The following is a 9,535-nucleotide window of genomic DNA, read 5'->3' as shown; positions in this document are numbered from 1 at the left end:
TAGTATCTCATGAAGCCCAGATCTTTGGGTAAAGCGTGCTATTCATTGAGCAAGTCTTGTACTCTGAACAACGTCATGGGATGGCACTACTCTGCTCCAACATCGAGCAAGTTATTGGCTCTTTGTGAAACATCCTTTTATACTTTGACATAGCCTCCTCGGGTAGCTACTCCTTCCGGCCAACATCCTGAACTTAATGTGGTATGATGCCACATGTCTTCCTCGTAGCAGCCACATCAGCCAGTCAAAATTGGGTTACACATTTGCCTCCCAAGTTTATCCTAGGGCGACCAATACTGGATAAACTTCCAATCTTCGACCAAGTAAACATTTATTCACCTTCTTGATATCACTTTACAACTCATAGCTTTGCTTTTATACGCAATGTCCACGCCTCCTCTAATACGCATCTGACGACTTTTGGTTTCCTAAGCTTCTGTCACACTTTCCCACTTTGTCATAATTGCACATTTTCAGCGAAAACGAGGCACCTTTTCACCAACCCACGCGCATGACATCACATCACCCCAGAAACTCATGATGAATTTTTTAAGATGACGACATCTATTTGCTTCCAAGTCGTTACCTATAAATAGGTCTTCCCATAACCTTTCCTTCTTTACTTTTTCAATTTTTCCAAGCTTTCTTTTTCTCTGAAATCCTCTCAAACCGTGACCTTGCTTTTCATTTCCTCTTCCAAAAATCTCATTTTCTCCCAGTCTTTCAATCAAATTTTCATCACAGTAAGTTTCTAACTTCATTTTTTTTGTATTTGCATGACCTTTTGTTACTTGTCGCATAACTTCGATGCATCTTTTGGAGATTTCATATCTGTGTGTTCTTGATGTTTTTACGTAAAAACTTGTCTTTTTTTTGTTGTTGCAAAAATCACTGATTTTCTAGGAAAATGTCTGTTTAGGAAGTAGTAAAATGATTTTAGGTCTTGGATTACCCTTGATCATGTTGCTGGCTTCGAGAAAAAAAAAAACTCAAAGAAGTATTGCTCACCTTTTTAAATCCGCACTAGTTTTTGCTCGAAGGTAGAATAATGTTTCTCGAACAACTTACACTTAGTTAGGCACACACATAGGCTGGTCGAATAGTTCACCTCCCCTCTACTTTTCACTAGATGTATGCACGCGATCACTAGGGGAGTGATTATTCTATTGACCCAGACTTGCTACAGACACTAGTCGATAAAGTGGAACAAAGTCGACCAGATATTAACTTCAATCGTGATATTCTGGAGCCATCTGATAAATCTGGTGAGCACTCTCACTATGGTTTTCATTTTGTTCCCAATCGGGAATATTGTGAGATGATTGAGCAACTAGAACAAGGAATAAGGAAATTCCTTCCAAATAATTGGACTTTTATTGTGCATCCTGACTCTATTGATCCATTCGTGATCGGAATTCCAACCAGAGGGAGGGCAACGAGCATGTCTTTGATGTTTAAGGAGGCCATTACTGTTGCTTTCCGTTCTTCAAATATGACTAGGATCAAGCAGAAAACCAGACACAGATCTGATGCAGATCCTCATGTTGTTAGGTATGCGACCAGTGGGCAAAATACTAAGTTGCCCATACAACAACAACAACAACAACCCGAGCAGCTAAGAGAACAGCCCGAGCAACAACCACAAGAGCAACCACAAGCACGACTCCAAGAAATGTCATTTGACGAGATTGATTTTGATGACAAACAGTTAACCGATGTCATAAGACTTGTCACAAAGAGAAAAGCGCCTGACCGGACTAGCGGGCTTAGGGGATAGATTTAGTTCTTCCTCGACCCGACTAGCGGGTGCACAATCTTGGTGGTGTGTACAGTGCCTGATCGAGGTATAATATTCAGGTAGGCATCAGTCTCCCCCTCCATCTTTATTTTAAGAGTGTCATGAATTACTTCAGTCGTCGCTCTTTTTCAAATAACCCCAAATGGATACTTAATGCTCTCAGTGTTATTTATCCTCTATCACAATCAAGGATGCGTCGCTCCTACTCCTCATGAGGTCCATTACTTATTTGATTTGAAATCGAATCTGGGCCATAAAGATACTGGGTTTTTCTACTATTGTCACCGGGACAAGACCACTGAGCATATGTTTAGGAGAAATGTGGGTAGTTATAATAAAGAGTACTTTCTAAGAACCTGCCTGGGCGCCGAAAATCAAGCTTTCCAACAAGCAAGTATTTATTTTATCCTGTGAGGTCACATTCTTAGTTTTCCCTTTCTTTCCTTGGCCTCACCTTTTCTTGTTGTGTTTTAGGGCCATGGGACCGACCCATTCCTACTGTGGACGTGGCTAGGCGAACAATGGTCTTAAATCAACTTCCCTCTAAAGCAAATAACTTAAAATGCAGGTTGTTTAAGATTAATTAATGTAAACTAAATACAAATTTGCAAAACAAATTATTGCAAGTAAAAATATTAAACTAAGTTGTAGAAGTTTCTCAAAAGGGAAACCTCTCCAAAAATAGGCATATGCCACTAATTGCGGCGAGCACACGATATTCTTTAGTAAAAGGCGAAAGAATAGTTTGCTTTGTGCTCACCGCATGGCTGCTTGAGTACATTGGTGAGAAGCCTTGTGTTCTTATAGTAGTTGTGTTAGTTGGTTTCTATTATCTGCTCATAATCGATGAGAACCTGAGGAGAGTTGGTTTGCTCAATAGCCACCATGCCAATGAAGAAAGCGTTGCTAATGGAGGAACTGCTGAGGCGTTCTGACCAGTCTCAGGCGGTCCCTGTCCCTCAGATAAGGACAATAGGGATCAACATAAGGGAACGAGGTGATGCTCCTCGCCCTTAAGCCACAACACCTTTTGTTGACAAAGGCAAAGACAAAAAAGTGCTGGAAGTGGAGGAGGATGAACCCATGTCTTCTGACGATGAGGAGGGGATTCTACGTACTATAGTTACTCCTTTTTGTTGCGTGTGCATGTTGTGGTCGTAGGCTATCTTTAGAAGTCTGCTGAGTTATATCACATTTTGCATAAGTGTACTTCTTATTTATATATTGCCATGATCTAATACACTTGCATTTTTTAACTACAACCGTGTCTGATTAACAGAGGTTCAATCTCTATGCTTCCCCTCCAGCTCTGACCAAAAAGATCACTAAGAGAAAGGTGACTCTGGGAGCTGGTTCGAGCAAAAAGCTGACAACAAAATAGCAGAAGAATGATCTTCCTGCTCGCAGATCTTCTGTTGATCCTTTAACGATGCCTTCCAGCCAACCATCAGACACTCCTCCTACTATCGCTCCCGAGCAACAGGACACTCCGTCCCCTGCCTACGGAATGGACCCCCTCGCAGACGAGAGGGAACGAGTGAAGGAAAAATGAAAGACAACTACTTGCACCATCTCTTCCTAGGTCTAGTCCCTTGTTCAACACTCGACAAGCGTTGATGCTATCTTCAAGCATCACAACTCGTCGGTTGACTCTAGCCTTGGACGAGAGCCGTCCGAGATCCTTTTGGTAACTTGCTCTTTTTTTTGCTTCTAAATTTTTCTTCCAAGTATTATACTTGTTTATTCCTTTCATGTGCTTAATCTCATCTTGCTTTGTTTTTGCAGGGTGTTATTACTCTCACCAACACCCACGCCTAAGTAGTCAAACTTGAGGAGGCCTTGAGGAAATCGCTGGATGCCGTGAAACACTTTAAGGACAGCCACGCTCTTTAGTTTCAAGCTGATTGGGAATTGTAGAAGGACCTCAACAGCAAAAACATTGAGATCGATAATAAAAGCAAAGTAATCAAGGTGCTCGAGGAGTCAGAGGCAAAAATCAAGCGCCAGTTGGAGGAGCTTGAGGAGAAGAGGAACAACCTCGACGTTCGTGTTAAAGAACTCGAGGTGCAGCAGCTCAAGTCAGCGAAGCAGAAGAAGCTTCTCGAGGAAGAGCTTCAGCGTGAAAATGAGTCACATTCCTCAAACTTGACCAAGTTCAAGAGTGCAGCCTTCAATTATATTTTCATGTTCTGGAAAAACAATAAGGAGGCCAACTTTGACTACATCTCTGCTCATCTTTGTGACAAAGAAATTGCCAAGTGCGTTACTCTTGAAGAAGAGGAAATTTGCTGCCGCTGAAGAAATCCCTGGAACTCCTAGAGTCAAACAAGAAGAGTGTGAGGAGGATGATGTCAAGGCGGTGGAGCCTTGAGAAAGGCATCTTTTTTTTTTGACCTTGGATCTTAAGGTCCTTGGTGCAAAAACACTGGCTGGTCGAGCAACTTTTAATCTCGGATAATATGTGTGACTATTTTTACTCTTGCTTTATTCGTATTATATACTACTCGAATGATTTTATTTTGATATAACAATTGCTTTGTTATATACGATTTACTCTAATTCTTATTTCAAATATTTAGAGCATCTTGGTTTTTTTTATGTCCTTGCTGGAAAAGCACGATACTTTATAAATTTTTGAAAATTTTCTAAGTATTACTCAGTTGTGCTATATTAACTTATGTGCAATCATATATACCATATATGCCCCCCAAGTGTTTGATGAGGTTAGTCCTAGGTCACTTGCCAAATAACCAGACGTGCTCGAGCTAACACAGCTGCTCGAATATTGTATCATATAGCAGTATACTTATAATTTTGCTTAAGAATCACACATGTTAAGTAATACTTGTTTAATAAAAAAATTGGCAATAATGAGTGTGTCGAGCACATTCCCTTGTATATATATCATAAAAAAATGGATAAAACGTGTCTATTGAATTTAAAAATTCTATGAGCAATGCATGTTTTTGAAGAAAAACATAAAGAATTTAATTGAACTAGGTTATTGGTCATTTATTAAGGGCAAAACGTGCTTGATAACCACATAACTAAAATAATTGTCTGAGTAATAATTGGTAGTAAAAAAACACAGGCAATACGTGCCTTACAACCAAAAATAAACAATTTGACAATAATCGTGCCTTTACAAATAAAGTGGATTAATAATAATGATGTTCGAAGTAAGTGGGCAAAACGTGCCTTTGCTATCAAATTGAGTGCCATTATTTGAAACGATCTTCCTTGGTAGCCCATATTTGCATATGATGTTTTTGACTACGAAATCAAGCACCTTTTTGGAAGTAATTGTAGTCAGTGGTTTGGCTTCGATCCACTTTGTAAAGTAATCCACCGCGACAACCGCAAATCTCACTCCACCCTTTCCTGTTGGGAGTTGCTCAATCAAATCAATTCCTTATACTGCGAAAGGCCATGGACTCTGCATTTGTTTAAGTTCATTAGGTGCTGCTCGAGGAATTTTGGAGAATCTTTGACACTTATCACATTTTCGGACGTACTCCATGGAATCTTCATTCATCGTGGGACAAAAATATCCTTGTCTCAGTATCTTCTTGGCTAGACTTTGCCCCCTGCATGGTTGCCACAAAATCCTTCATGCACTTCTATCATTAGCTTTCTGACTTCTATTTAAATAACACATAAGAGCAAAGGTATAAAATACCCTCTTCTGTACATTACGCCATCAATAATCATGTACCTAGCAGCCTGCCTTGAAATCCGTCAGGTTTCATTTCTTTCTTGAGGCAATGTGTTGTGCTCCAAGTATGTAGCTATAGGAGTCATCCATGAGGTATTATTATCAAGCAATAGTGTTTACTCCCTTTCATTAATACTTGGATGGGCCAGGTGCTCAATTGGTATTACGTTTAGGGTGTCTGCATCCTTGGCACTTGCAAGTTTCGCTAGGGCATCTGCATTGGAATTTTGGTCACGAGGCACTTGTTGGATGGTACATTTTTTGTATTGAGCCAGGAGGTCTTTCGCTTTGTTGAGGTAGGATTCCATTTTTATTCCTTGAGCTTGGTAATCTCCCAACACCTGATTCACGATCAATTATGAATCACTATATATATGTCTACCGTCATAGCTTTAACATCTCTAGTGAGTTGTAATCCTGCTAGCAAGGCTTCATACTCTGACTCATTGTTTGACGCATTGAAGTCAAACCTTAGCGCACAGTGAATACGATGTCCTTCAGGTGTGATAAGTATAAGTCTAGTTCCAGAATTATGCTCATTAGAGATCCATCTACGAACAGCCTCCAAACGGGCCAGTTTTCTTCGTTGTCTTCAGGCTTTTTTTCTTGCTCATCCTCTTCTTGTATTCTAGTGCATTCAGGAATAAAGTCTGCTAAAGCTTGCCTTTTGATAGCAGTTCTGGGCTGGTAGGTAATGTCATACTATCTAAGCTTGACAACCCACTTAAGTAATCGACCAGATGCCTCTGGCTTTTGCAGAACTTTCCTGAGAGGTTGATTAGTTAAAAATGTGATTAGATGAGCTTGGAAGCAGGGCCTTAATTTTCTTACTACAAGCAACAAATAGTAAGCCAGTTTTTCAATTAATGGGTATCGTGATTCTGCCTTGACCAGTCTTTTGCTTATATAATATACTGGATGTTGGGTCCTATCCGCTTTTCATCTCTTATATAAACAATTTATATGATCAAGAAAACATTCCGACAGAAACATTAACATACAATTTTATTAATCATGCAACATATATATAAATATACAATATATTTATTTATATCATATAAACATATACATAAATATTCAAGAACATGAGTATTTACCTCTTGAAACCTATCAAGTGTCCTTGAGTCTTTTCATGTATATATCAATCTTCCTATCCAACGCTTTGAGTACTCAAACCACGATCTTCCGGAGTGTTCTCTACACCTCAAGATTTGTGTGGGCACATAGAGAACATGAGTTTGTAATTTAGGAATCACAAGTATTTCTCAACATATGAGAACTTGGATTATGGTCTGAGAATGGTTAGAATAAAGAAGAAGAAGATGATCTTTTGTCTGACAAAAATTGTGAAACTATTCTAAATTCTCTCTTGTATTGTCTATCTTTCTTCTTATTATTTTATATCATATATATAGAGATTATTGTATTACCTTAGTATTTCTAATAATAATAGTAATATAATAATAATGTAACGCCCTACTACCCAGGGACCGTTACATTGTGTATTGTAAATAGTGCTAAACTTGCTAAACGAGTCATTTGGCCATAATCGTGTAGCTAAACGTGATTAACGGTTTAAGGTGAAATTTTTTTGTCAAAGATACAAACGTTTCACAAAAACGTTTACTGTATATATGGGATCCCAAAATACATTTGAAAGGTTAATTACAATAATAGTTACAACCTACTGACCTAAGCGGCAAAATAGGGTTTGACCCTAGTTCCTCTTTAAACCCTCGGTTGTGGTGGTCGAGCAGCCGCATATGTACCCATCGTCACCTAAACTCTCCAACTCAAGGATGGTCCAACTTTCTTTTCCCTTTACCTGCACCACATAGCATCCATGAGCCGAGGCTCATCAATAAATCTTAAACATGCTCATAAGCAGTTAACAAAATATATCTAAATCATAACAAGCATGCCTAGTAGTAATAACCATACTCATGCATGCATACCAATCATATAAATGACTACAATGTCATATGGGACCAATTGCCCTAGATAAATAATCAATGAATCATATCGGGGTCCAATGCCCAAAATACATGATTATGGAGTCATACTGGCTCAACGCCCTGGGATATGGGACTAATAAGTCACCCTGGGGCACTTTGCCCTGTCCTTTGTATAACCAGCTTTGGAGCTGATTTAGCATACTCGGCTCTAAGTTTTCTGCAACCAATAGGTCGATCAAGCGTATGATGCGCTCCTAGTTAGGCTAAACCATATGAACCGGCGCTTCGCGCTATTGCCATGCTTGACTAATAAGTCAATGCCTTACAACTAGCACTCAACGTGTTAATGCCATCCTCGACTAATAAGTCAATGCTTTACGACCAACACTCACCGTGCTAATGCCATCCTTGACTAATAAATCAATGCTTTACGACCAGCACCCACCGTGCTAATGCCGTCCTTGACTAATAAGTCAATGTTTTACGAACAACACTCACCGTGCTAATGCCGTCCTTTACTAATAAATCAATGCTAGGATATGGGACTAATAAGTCACCCCAAACCCCATTGCCCTATCCTCTATAAAACCAGCTTTGGAGCTGATCCAACGTACTTGGCACTGAGTTTTCCCCTACCAATAGGTCGCTTAAGCATCTGATGCGCTTCTGGTTAAGCACAACCATAACAACTAGCGCTCAGCGCACTATTGTCATCCTTGACTAATAAGTCAAGCCTTTCTCAATAAGATAATGCAAATAGACATATATCATATGTCAAGTATCCAGATACAAGGCATTCAGCATGCTTAATCAACAATCATAAGCATAATCATAATCATGCGCATACTCAGGCGTTCATGCCCTATTATTGTTCCTATTCAACAATTCGGAATCACAAGCATAATATTAATCATGCACATTTACAGAGACTCATGCTCTAATCAATTCTATCTTCAACATTTAAGCCATGTCATAATCACGTGCATCACATACTGGGTGTAGTTTTCTTACCTTTGGTCCAAGCACAAGTTACCAATAAACGACCCTCGAGCACGATCCTGATTCTGAGCCCCTAGCGATAACCTAGTCACAACCATAAATCCTGTAAAAAATGAGTTTATAAATGCTTCTGGACTGAGTCCTAGCCTCCAGGACGTCGAATCCTACCAAATCGAGTGGTAGGATTGATCCCGAGCCCTTAGGTTTAAGTTCCCATGACTAAAAACTCATTTTGGCCAAAACTGCCCTTTTGGACCACGACCCCAAAAACCTGAGCAGCGGCCTGCTCAAGAACAGGGGCTAAACCCCTCTGCCTATGCCATGGGCTGTGGCCCGCCTAAAGGGTGCTGTGGCCCAAGGCCCAAACAACCATGAGCCACCTGCTTCTTCAAGCCTAGGTCGCGGCACACAAGAAAAGGGTGGCGGCCCAACCACGAACTCAGCCATAAAACTCTGTTTTTCCCATTTTAAATCATTCCAAAAACCTATCCAAACATACCATAATCTCAAAAATAAAGTTCTCAATCATCTCAATGGCCCAAATCCATGAAAACCCAAGCTTCAAATCATTCAAAAACTTCTCAAAACGTAAAATCCAAATTCAAAACTTAAGAAACTTTAGGAAACCGAAACTCAGAAATTCAAAGCTTAATCCTCCGGCTAATAAGCTTCTAATCTTTCCTAGAATCGTTATGACTCGATCCTTGCTTGAATTCGAGTCCTAAAACTCGAGTTTCCTTAAAAAATGTGACGAACGATAAAAAGGGATAACGGGAGAGAGAGAACATATTGAACGTTCTTTTTATGTTCCTAATAGGTTACTTCGAGCTTAAGTAACCTCATACAAATCCCAATGCCCGGGGTCCCAAAAACTCCCCCGAGGGTGAAATAGTCAAATCCCTAGAATTCCCTCCTGATCTCACTAACTCGCAATATATCATCAAATAATCATTCTCATTACCCAATAACCTGGTAATGAGTCAAATAAGGGTCCCGTTGTGACTTTTCCACTAGCTTGCTCCCTAGGATCGTCTCGTGCTGAGTAACCCAAATATATCCACATAATAA

The 9,535-nt window shown here is 39.8% G+C and overlaps 1 non-coding gene across 1 annotated transcript; it reads right to left on the bottom strand.

Moving 5' to 3' along the window:
• Positions 1 to 2,450: 2,450 nt before the first annotated feature.
• Positions 2,451 to 2,567, bottom strand: LOC133827646 (U5 spliceosomal RNA). Its single transcript, XR_009890298.1, has one exon. It is a non-coding gene; the product is annotated as a U5 spliceosomal RNA (small nuclear RNA).
• Between the last annotated feature and the right edge of the window lie 6,968 nt (positions 2,568 to 9,535).

Source organism: Humulus lupulus, chromosome 3 (assembly GCF_963169125.1).
Source record: "Humulus lupulus chromosome 3, drHumLupu1.1, whole genome shotgun sequence".
Classification (NCBI taxonomy): Eukaryota; Viridiplantae; Streptophyta; class Magnoliopsida; order Rosales; family Cannabaceae; genus Humulus; species Humulus lupulus.
Note: the sequence above shows the minus strand (reverse complement) of the source record. Positions and strands in the feature narration are given on the sequence as shown.